We start from the raw sequence: 11,227 nt of genomic DNA on the forward strand, positions 1-11,227 counted from the left end.
ATCTTTTTATCACATCACTTTAAACTCAACCTATATTTCACATTTTTTTATAAAAAGTTAAAAAATATACCAATCTACCACTTCCCATACAATCCCTTAGTATAATTTTTTAGTTAATTTAGTTTAATTAAATTAGTTATATCTTAAATGAATTTTTGAATTTTTATAATTTTATAAAAAAATTTATAATTTAAATATAATATTTTATTTTATTTAATCCGTTTAGTTTTGCGAAACGAAAGCTATATTGCAAATTCAGGGACCAGAGGAGCCCCATGAAAAAAAAAACCAAAAAATACAACCAAACAATTCCGTCAGCAGAAAATGATAATCTAGTTTTTTAAATTCAATTTTTTGAAAATTAAGTTTTTAATTTTTCGTATTTTTTTATCGTTAGTAAATATTTTTAAATTTGAAGTAAATTTTTACTTTTTTTAGTTGTACTTTACTTAGATGTATCTTAATAGTAAAATATTTGTGAAAAATATTTTTAAAAATTGATAAATACACAAAAATATAATAAATGTACTAAATTTTTATATTTTTATTATATTTTTTGGTATTTAGTATATTTTTTATTATACTTTTTAAGTGCATATATGTTAGATGTGTCTAAAAATTAAAGAAATTGTTAAAAATATTTTAAAAATTCATTGAAATAATTAAAATACGAGAAATAAAAAAATAAAAATTTTTTGAAAATTATTTTCAGAAAATCAGAACTAAGCAAAGTGAATATTTCGCTACTGCATAAAAAAAAAGAAAGCACACTCGCTGTTTCTAACAAACACGCGCCCCGTGAAGAGCCAATCGCAAACAGATGATAGCAGATGGCAGCCAAAGAAAGCGAGTACACATTTCCTTCAACAAGCGCGAGTATTAACACTGTTTAGACAGCCGAAGAAAAACAGCGTTGTCAATTTAAGAAAAGTTTGATAAAATTTCTCCTCAAAAATTTAACATAGATATTTATTTATTTTTAATTTCCTCCGAAAATATTTCACATTTTCGATCTCTCTTTTCATTTTCCCTCTCTGTTTTTTCTTTTCCAATCTTTGGAGGGAAAAGCCTCCAAACTCAAATTCCATTTCTGTTAAAAACCCTAGAATTTCAAGTTATACGAGCTTAATTTCTCTATCGCTATCCTCTCTCTTTCTTTCTCTCTTCAATGGTTGAAGTTGCTGTTTTTCTCAGTTGCAGGAATAGCTAGTATAACTTCGAGTTTTTTGATGTTCTCGTGCTCGAATTTGTCTAAGGTATGGAGTTTTGAACTTGATTTCAGCTTAAATTTGGTGTTTTTCTGTGTTTTTATACTCATGGTGTGGATCGATTTGTGTTCTGTCAGTTGTGTTTTTAGGGTTTTGGTTAGTTCAAGTAGGGGTTGTAGTGATGAATCTAAAGTTAATTACTTTGCTTGGTCAAATGCGTTTGATACTGGTGGTGAATCTAAGTAATGATATGTTGGTTTGGTCTGAATAGTATAAAGGAGAGTGTGAGATTCTCATCATAAGTAAATCATCACCAAGTTATATGCACAAACATACAAACATTTCTATGTGTAATTTTTTTTTTTAATAAAAAAAACCGAGCCATTTATCATACTATATAAATATATGCTTTATTTTATTTTTATTCTATTGTAAATGAATGCAAAAATTAGAGTGAAGTGGGTGCAAAGACATTGCAGGCATGCGATGTGGGTTAAGAATTTATTATTTATTTATTAATTTTTCTTTTTCTGCTTAGAGAAGGACATATGTGGTTAGGTATTCATTTGTTATCATTTGCGAGAACAAAAACAGGAAAAGAGAAAAAAAGAAGAAGAAGGAATGTGGTTTTAGGTTTGGTTATTATGAATTGCCATTAGATCAAAAGACAGATAACCAGAAATTATACTCAAAAGTGTAAATAATCACCCCATTAATTTTTTTTTAGTCTCATTTGACCCATGGTTGTTAAAATCGCGATCCGGATTGTAGGATCCTACGATCCTACTTTGCCAAAACGATCCAGATCGTTGTAGGATCGATGTTATAACAGGATCGCAAGTAGGATCGTGTAGGATCGCATGGGATCGTGTAGGATCGTATGGGATCCCATGGGATCGTAGGTAGGATCGCAAGTAGGATTGTAGATTTTATAATTTTTCACCTTATTTTTAATAATTATCATTTTAATTTTAATTTTTTTTTTAATAGAAAGTAGGATCGTACGATTTTCAATCCGATCCACCAGACCCTCTCACCGATCCTACTTAGGATCTCGATTTTAACAACCTTGATTTGACCACATATTTGGCTGCCAATACTTTTGCCAATAATTGAAATGATATCATTAGAATAAGAAATTATATGATCAAGACAATTCCTTAGGAAGAAGGGAGGAGTGAGGTGACACCACTGTACTGCAGTGTTCTAGACGTTAGGATTTGGGTAGGGGTTCATTTGTGACAATTTGGAATAACACAATAAGGTGGGGTTTCTGTTTAACGTTAGGTTACTGCCTCTTTGGTTATTTGGGCAAAAGAGGGAAAAGAATAATGAGTTCATGTGGTAGAAGTAGAAATCAAGTTTAAAAATAAGGTTGTCATATATTCTTTGGTTAAATCTTAAATGGTTATCTTATTTATTTTGATAAACAGGAATGAGAACCCCTTTAACAAATTCACTTTGTTACTCTGCTTGCATCAAAAAGATTTTCGATGCAAGTTGACATCAACATCCAGTGTGGTTACCCGTTTCAGTGGTTTCACAGATTTATCATGTTGCCTGTATCTTATTTAACCATTTAAGGTGACTGAGGGGCTGTTTGAGAAAAGCAGAAACTTAATTGATCTTTTTATATACTGGCTTTTTAAACTTCTTATGTGTTTGATAAATGTGACTTGCTTTTGCCAAATGCCACCTAAAGATATAGGAGTTCCGGGAAGCATGGTTCTGTCATTTTCCATCCTTCTTCAAGCCAGCATAACTATGCTTGGTTTCACTTTTCAAAAAATATTTTTCAGAAAATTTTACTTTCTTATTTTCCGTGTTTTCTTGTTTTTATTGATTTTTTTTAATATTTAGGCATACCTAACTTAAATGTATCTAAAAAGTAAAAAATTTGTGACGAAAACCTTTTAAAAATTCACTAAATACCCAAAATATAAAAAAAATACGAGAATTCTATACATTTTTTGTATTTTTATGTATTTATTAATTTTTTAAAATATTTTTTCACAAATTTTTTACTTTTTAAATACATCTAAGTAAGGTGCATCTAAAAAGTAAAAAAAATGTTTAAAATTTAAAAAATATTCACTAAAAACAAAAAAACACAAAAACTTAGTTTTCAAAAAGCTTAATTCAAAAAACTCAAACCAAACACACTGATTGGTTTCCACTTGAACAAGTTGGGATGAAGGAGCTGGACATGGCCATGTTTACTTCTTTAAGTACGCAAATAGTGTGGCCAGTGGGAGATAGGATTTTCACGCTTTTGATCATTAATGGGCAAGCCACATGGAGTTACAAAAAAATTGAGCCACTTTTAACATTTTGATATGGAGTACATGATAATGCTTTCCACTCCATGTTCACAGCCATTTCTTTGTATGGTCATGTGCATTACATTGATTTGGTTTGCATATGTTTGTGTTTGAGTTTAATTGCTGTAATTTGTTCTCCAACAATTCTTCATGCTTATTGATGATCCTGTTTTTTTTGTTCCTCCTTTGCAGAACACAAGGTGATGGTTGCTATTCAGGTCCTGCCTTCAAAATTACAGTGATGTCTTTTTGTTTGTGTTTTCCAATTTCATAGTTTGTTTTCAAAGTTGAAGTATATTCAGAACAGACCCCGGGGGGTGGCTCCTCTTTTTTTATTTATATTATTCTACTTAAGGGGATTAGCTATTAAGCATCTAAAGAATTGGACATTCTTTTCTGAGTTTGAAATGCAAACCAAGAAAAAGGTTGGTGGCAGAAACTCTGCTCAAGATAATTCCAGTCCAAAGGTTTCTAGACAGCAGAAAAAAGTGTCTGAAAATGTGCAAATTGCAGAGAAGAAAGTTACAGAGCTAATCACCTCATCTGCTAGAAAGCAAAAAAATGGTTAGTTGGTATCTCAAACCATTGCTTTACATAATGGCTGTGACAATAGTTTCTTGTCACTTTGGTTCATGTTAACATGTTTAGGGTTCTTTTATTGCAGTTAAGTTTTGCGGATAATAATCCCAACTGAATCAATTTTATTGTTGCTAATGTTTGTGAAATATTGGTCCTGTTTGGTAGAGTTGTGGGAAAGTGCTTATAGCTTATGCCTATATAGCTTATACCTTATAACTATGAACATAAGCTGATTTCTGACTTATAAATTAAGCATCTCCTGCCCCACTCAAAGAATAAGCTGATTTTTGACTTCCAAAAAGCTATAAGGTATAAGCTATAAGTTAAACCAAACACATCAAAATAGCTTAAATTAAGTTGAAAGCTGAAATAAGCAGCTTTTAAGCTGCACCAAACAGGCACATTATTCTTATTGTCCTATTGTATTGGTGGTAGATACACAAGTTTTATCACAGAACAGTATGTTTTTCTGTTGGTTTCTTCTCTTCTTTCCTTGTCTGTCATTGTGACTTAGAAATTAGACTATGGTTCCGGTGTTAAAGTCTTATGGATGTCGTCTCCTATCTTGTTAATTATAACTTTTGACATGCTTCAATCCAAGTTAAATTTAAAATTGAAACAAAGCATTAGAAGAGCTTGCTTAGAATGGTCAAAGGCTTGAAAGCAGATGTGTGCCTTTTTGCTTGCTTTGAGTTTGACATAATTTTGTGGTTTGCCTTACTTTTTGAATTATAATTTTGATTTAATTCATGTTCATATGTTTGTTGGTTCTTGTTTCCCTGATTATAGATGAGGATACTATGTTGTCAACAGGGAGTATCACAAAATGTCAACTTCATTATTTATGTTTTTTTTACTGATTTATTGTTAATAAAATGTCAGATTGCCCAATTTGACCTTTGGTTGATGATAAGCAGACTCATATATGTCATCTTGCTGTTGCAACTTTCAGGTGGCACTAATCTAAAGAATATTGTGGAGCGTGTTCCTGGAACAAATCTGAACACAAGATATGGATTGGTAGAGGATGACACCGGGCACAACACAATTAGTGGCACCGCCGTGGAATGTGAGGTAGGTAGCACTTTCTGTTTTGTTTTGAGAGTTCATCTTATGATTAGGCATATGCTCTTTGGGACATATTCATATTGCACACTCTTTGGGACATATTCATATTGCACATATTTTAGTTTTGATTATTAGATACTAAAAAATGTTAGTCTGAACCATAGTTGTCACTATCTTATGAGACATGGTAAGATATTATGCATTCCATACATATTATAAGAGAACAATGATACGTATTGACGATATTTTTGTTGTTTCTTGCGATACATATAACATGCTTGAGGTTGTGGTTTTAAAACTAATCTAGACGAGAAAGTTTACCTTAAATCTTCTTCTTTTGGATGTGATTGAACTTTAGTTGTATGAAAATTTAGAAATGAAATTTTAGTTATTTTTTCCCCTGTAGTTTGAATGTACCTTGGTAGTTGGTACTATTATACTATTTATAACTTTTATATTTTAAGCAAACTACAACATAAGCTTTACCTTGTCATGCTACCTTGCCTTGCCCTTCACTGAAAGAATGCCATACCACCCTGAGGGATTCTGGCTATCTACTATTTAAAGTTCCTCAAGGAAAGCCTTCTGAACTCAATTGCATGTTGTTAAAAATGATCACGTTAATTAGGTGTCTTATTATTTTCATAATCATCACAAAATGTTGTAAATGTCTGAGAGTGATGTAAAATGTTAATGTTGGAAAACTGCTACTGTTTAATTGTTCATGACTTTATTCTAAAATTTCTTCTATCATAATGCAGGGCCGTGATGATGGATCTGCCCATTGCATGTTAGAAACTATATTTTCTCCCGCCTTTCATGTTTCTAAAGGTGTTGGGGAAATTGCCAATGGAGGTAGATGGTGAAATCAATATTTTTAATATAATGTTGTTATGTTTCCTTGGTAGCTACCCAAAAAAAAAAAAAAAACGTTATGTTGGCTTGGCTTTTCTTGTGCCATATTACTTTAATTTCCTCACTCTTACTTTTATATCTATCCCCGATACTTTTTGTCCCAGTTGATTTCATCAAAATTTTCCAGAGAGGGGATGAGAAACTTCAGGATTTTGGAAAAGAGAATTCACAGATTGATATGGTAAACGGTAACGTTATGCAAGATTCTAGTGAGCCCACAATGACATTGATGAATGCGACATGCCCCGGTAATATGGGAGTTGTTACAAATATTTTATCCAAAGATTTAAATGGGCAGTAATGTGGCAGGACACTTCTCTCAGATAAAAATGCTTTGATTTCATGTTGTATTGCAGATTTTGGAGGTAACCTGTCATCTGAAGTTTCAGCTATATACCTTTCCATGAAAAGCTCAAAGTTGGAATGTGTTGATGAGCAAGATCAAGATCACATGTCTACTGATGTTTGCGTGGAGGATGTTGAATGTGAAGAATTTGATGACTTCGACCCATACTTCTTCATAAAGAATTTGCCAGACCTGTCATCAGTTGTCCCAACTTTTCGGCCCATGCTGCTACCTAAGCAGACGCGGAGTTGCCCTCCTACTACTCTTGTTTTGGACTTAGACGGTATGGATTTTAGAAGTATGAATTCTCTTCAAGTTGGTTTTTCATACATAATTTGTGTACATGTCTTTGAGTACATCCTGGTCTTTATGTTGACTATCATTGTTTTCCGGTGGACCAATTGGCATATGTGGGAACGAGTTAGCTAGAAAACAAAGCAGAGCAAGTGGTTCTTGATCTCTAAGGTTACAATTTTGTGTCGAATTGGAAATCAAAACCAATGCACATAAAAGTATAGTACCTACGCTTTATGCATGCAGATATGCCTTTTTTTAATTTTTTTTTAATATATGTAAAAGTACTTAATCACAATCTCTTTCTCTCTCACTCACACACACACATAAATATGTATATATACATGCATGTGTTGCATATAAATGTTGTATAAGAAGTGCAACTTATATTGGCTCTCCATCTCTAGTGCTTGCTTATACTCATGTATATTGTGACGTTGCCTTCTATCTGTTTATTGATGCTTGTATACATATAGGTTTGCATGGCTTGCACTGAAGGTGACTTGTTTTATTTGACAGAGACATTGGTGCACTCTACACTAGAACCGTGTAATGATGCAGATTTCTCCTTTCCTGTGAATTTTAACCTCAAAGATCATACAGTCTATGTTCGATGCCGTCCTCATCTCAAAGATTTCATGGAGAGGGTAGCAAGCCTTTTTGAGATTATTGTGTTTACTGCCAGTCAAAGCATTTATGCTGAGCAGCTTCTTAATGTGCTGGATCCGAAAAGGAGGGTATTTCGCCATCGTGTTTTTCGTGAATCATGTGTTTTTGTGGAAGGGAATTACCTCAAAGATCTGTCAGCTCTTGGCCGTGATTTAGCACATGTAATTATAATTGACAACTCTCCACAGGTACTGTTGCAGAATTCTGCCTTTTGCAGTCATTATCATACTTCTGTTTGGGTCTCTGTTTACTATTCTTCTATACTTTTTAGGGCAAATTACATATACACCCCTCCAGGTTTGACAAAATTACAGATACCCCCCTGAGGTTTGAGAAATTACGAATTCCCCCCTGAATGCTATATTTGCATAAGAAATTAGGGGGTAATTTGTTATGAAATATAAACCTCAGGGGGTAAATTGTTATGAACATACAAACCTCAGGGGGCGGGATGTAATTTCCGAAACCTCAGGGGGGTATCTGTAATTTAACCAAACCTGGAGGGGTGTATATGTAATTTGCCCTACTTTTTAATCTCACCCTTCTTCCCACTATTTGACACTCCTATAAATATAGCTTGGACTACATTATTAGTATTCTAAAATCCAGTAATTTGTTACTGTACTATGTATGTCTGATGATACTGTTGGAATAAATGTTGTTGATGAAAGCATCTTCTTTATTGTGTGGTAAAATAGGTTGCATGTGGCAAATTGTTAGTGTGACCTTTCTAGTCAATGGCTCAATTTTCCATGTCCTTTAGTAGCTGGAATTAGTTATGTTTGAGCTGATTGGGACACAAGGCTGAGTTTGGTTTGGTTTTGTTTGGCTGGAAGACTTGCAGTAGCATGTTGTTAGGAATCTGTAACACCTAACCAGGCTTGGTGAGACACAAAACATATAAAAAAATAAAACAAACAAAATCCAAGAATGATATTACATGTTCACACAATAAACACAAGGTTTATGTGGTTCATTCAAAACCTAGGGCTACGTCCACTGTTCTTGCGGTTTTTACTATGATTTGGAAGGATACAAGAGATTATAAAGACAGTCATAGCTGTGCCCCCTCAATTATAAATACTAAGAAATTAGGATAACATGTCACAAGTTGGGAAATACCAAAATTACCTGCGGTTAAGTGGCTACTGCCTAGTACTTACTAAGATTCACACTATCCCAACACATTAACATTGGAAATATGTCATCTATTATAAAATGTTACAAACTTGAGGTTACATGTCTCTTGTTTGCTTGTGCACTTTGATCTGCTGAATTTAGTAATGACATTTTGATCTCAGTTTCCTTAACAAGGATGGTGGTTTTGTTTTCAGGCATTTGGGTTCCAAGTGGACAATGGAATACCAATCGAGAGCTGGTTTGATGACCGTTCAGATCAAGAATTACTTTCACTACTCCCATTTCTGGAAAGCTTAGTTGGTGTTGAAGATGTTCGGCCATTGATTGCTAGAAAGTACAACCTCAGGGAGAAAATTGCTGCAGCTGTTTGTCCTTCAAACTCTAATGGAGGAGATCCTTTTGAAAGATAAGGTTATCAATTCAAGATTTTAGTGTTTGTGGGAATGCAGATTGGTTTTCCCATACCGAGACTTGAAACAATTATGTTCAACCAAGAAAATAGCAAGAAATGGTCATATGCTTATGATCATGTGTCCTCTGTTTGATGAACCTTTTCCAAAAAGAAAGTAACTGAAACACATGATGTATAATTTTCAGAATGAGGTTAGGAATCAGAATTCTGTTATTGTTACGGATGTGTATGGTGTTAACTTTGAAGATGGAGACTTGTTTTTAATTTTTTTATGGAGCACAAAATAATTGATAAGTTCATCTTTCATTATCAGCAATTATAATGATAATTACAATGAAAGTGTCATCAGCTGCAGTTATTTCATATTTGGTGGATTCAAACTTTTTCCTTCTATTGGGTATTAATTTAGTGTATGCTATGGAAGTTAATTACAAGCGCGTGCACACACACACATATATATATTTATGCCAATAGATTCTATGGTTTGTAATGAGGGAAAGAGATTGGGATTCGGATGCATGACCTTTCCACAGTTTTGACTAATTCATTGGAGACTAGAAGATCTGTTTCATCTCCTGTTCCAAACTAACCTTTTAGCACGACAGACTCATGTTGTAGAAGTGCTTTGGGACACGAGACAGATGAGAGACAAGATTACTTGTGAATTATTCATGGATCTCCACTGTCAATGTTGGGATCGTTTCAGGTTTGTTGTTCTTCATCCTTTTGCTGATTGTCCATGGTTCGGACAAGTCTCCACAGGTCTTTGTGATTGTGAAATCAAAGTATGATGGCTCAACTATCTGATTCATTGGTTGCAAATCAAACCGAACTAAATTAAGTTTTGTGTTTCAATCATGTGGAGTTGGTTGCATGAATTTTTTCACCCTTCAATTTTATCAAGGGCTATGTGATCCATTGGTTCCATTATGCAAATGTGATAATGATATCCTATCTGTTGACGAGCCTAATTTCAATGGAAGATAATAAGGCCAAGTTTGGGAAGACTAAAAAAGTGTACTTTTTATCTTTTTGGACTAAAAAATTGAGGTTGAAAATATGGATGTTTGGGTTAACTTTTTGACTTTTTATTGAAAAATGTGTAATAAAAAATTGTAAAAATTGATTTGTAGGGAAAAATTTGAATTAGGAGTTGTGCAGCCGTAATTGTTGACTTTTGGTGAATAGTGTTAACTTTTTAGCTTTTTGAGTAACTTTTTGACTTTTTGACTTTTTTGGATCTTCCCAAACTTGGCCTAAATTTTTTGCCTCAATTTTCCATTTCAACATTAGATTATTAGTGCGATTTTAAAGAGTTAACAAGCAAAGCTCTTCGATAATTTTGAACTCCAAAATAAATTACATTGTATATGGACGGGTCAAGAAATAGATTACTTAAATTTTATTTCAAAATGAAATGAATTTTAAAATTTATTTGACTTATTTATATAGTCAATCTCACGTAATTTTTAATTGAGTCAAGTTTAAATAGCCTAGTTTTTTTTTATAGTGCATGTAATCATGCCAAGATGAGTAGTAATTTATGTAAGTTTAATTTGAATTTTAATAAATTTTAAAATATATTTAAATTTAATTTATTTACATAATGAATTGATGTCAAATGAATTTTTAAGAAATCAAATATAAATTTAGCCAGTTCAGAAAAAAAAAAAGGTCTGAATACCTGGTTCATTTTACAATATTATAATGAGAGTTTCTAAATAAATCTATTTAATTTTTCTTTACACTCGTCACATTAAGAATTTTGTAGTTTAAAAAGAAAAATTGATAAACTTTTAAGGACGTATGACATTGTTCCTAATGTTGTGTTTGGTTGAGAGATTTGAGGAGGGATTTAGAAAGAGAAATGAAAAAGGTAGGTGAAATGTGAAAAAACATGTTTACATTTCACATAGTTTCACGCACATTTTCCCTCTCCCTTTTCAAATCTTTCTCCAAATCCGCCAACCAAACACAGCGTAAATAAATAATGCGCATCATCTTTCTCCAAATCCCCCAACCAAATACAACGTAAATAAATAATGCGCATCGAAGTGAGAAAACGTGTGGGGAGCATCTATTTGCACACACTCAATCCTCTATTTGCACATCCTTCTTAATACACACACCTAAAAAAATAAAAAATAAAATATTTACTCATTACACACACTCTTGTTCCAATTTTATCCCCCAATCCACACACTTTCTGGAACTTCCGGACCTTCCAGACCGGTGACCACCACACACCTTTCAGACCGGCGACCACCTCGCCGGC

The 11,227-nt window shown here is 33.0% G+C and overlaps 1 pseudogene across 1 annotated transcript; it reads left to right on the forward strand.

Annotated features, from left to right (window-relative positions):
- The first annotated feature begins 934 nt into the window (after nt 1-934).
- On the forward strand, nt 935-9,291 carry LOC114293996 (uncharacterized; annotated as a pseudogene). The gene is made up of 8 exons (XR_014331072.1): nt 935-1,256; nt 3,722-4,093; nt 5,061-5,182; nt 5,938-6,031; nt 6,196-6,339; nt 6,448-6,720; nt 7,251-7,588; nt 8,735-9,291. The product of XR_014331072.1 is annotated as an uncharacterized LOC114293996 (transcript).
- Nucleotides 9,292-11,227: the final 1,936 nt, after the last annotated feature.

This window comes from Camellia sinensis, chromosome 5, assembly GCF_055761805.1.
Source record: "Camellia sinensis isolate YWXY chromosome 5, ASM5576180v1, whole genome shotgun sequence".
Classification (NCBI taxonomy): Eukaryota; Viridiplantae; Streptophyta; class Magnoliopsida; order Ericales; family Theaceae; genus Camellia; species Camellia sinensis.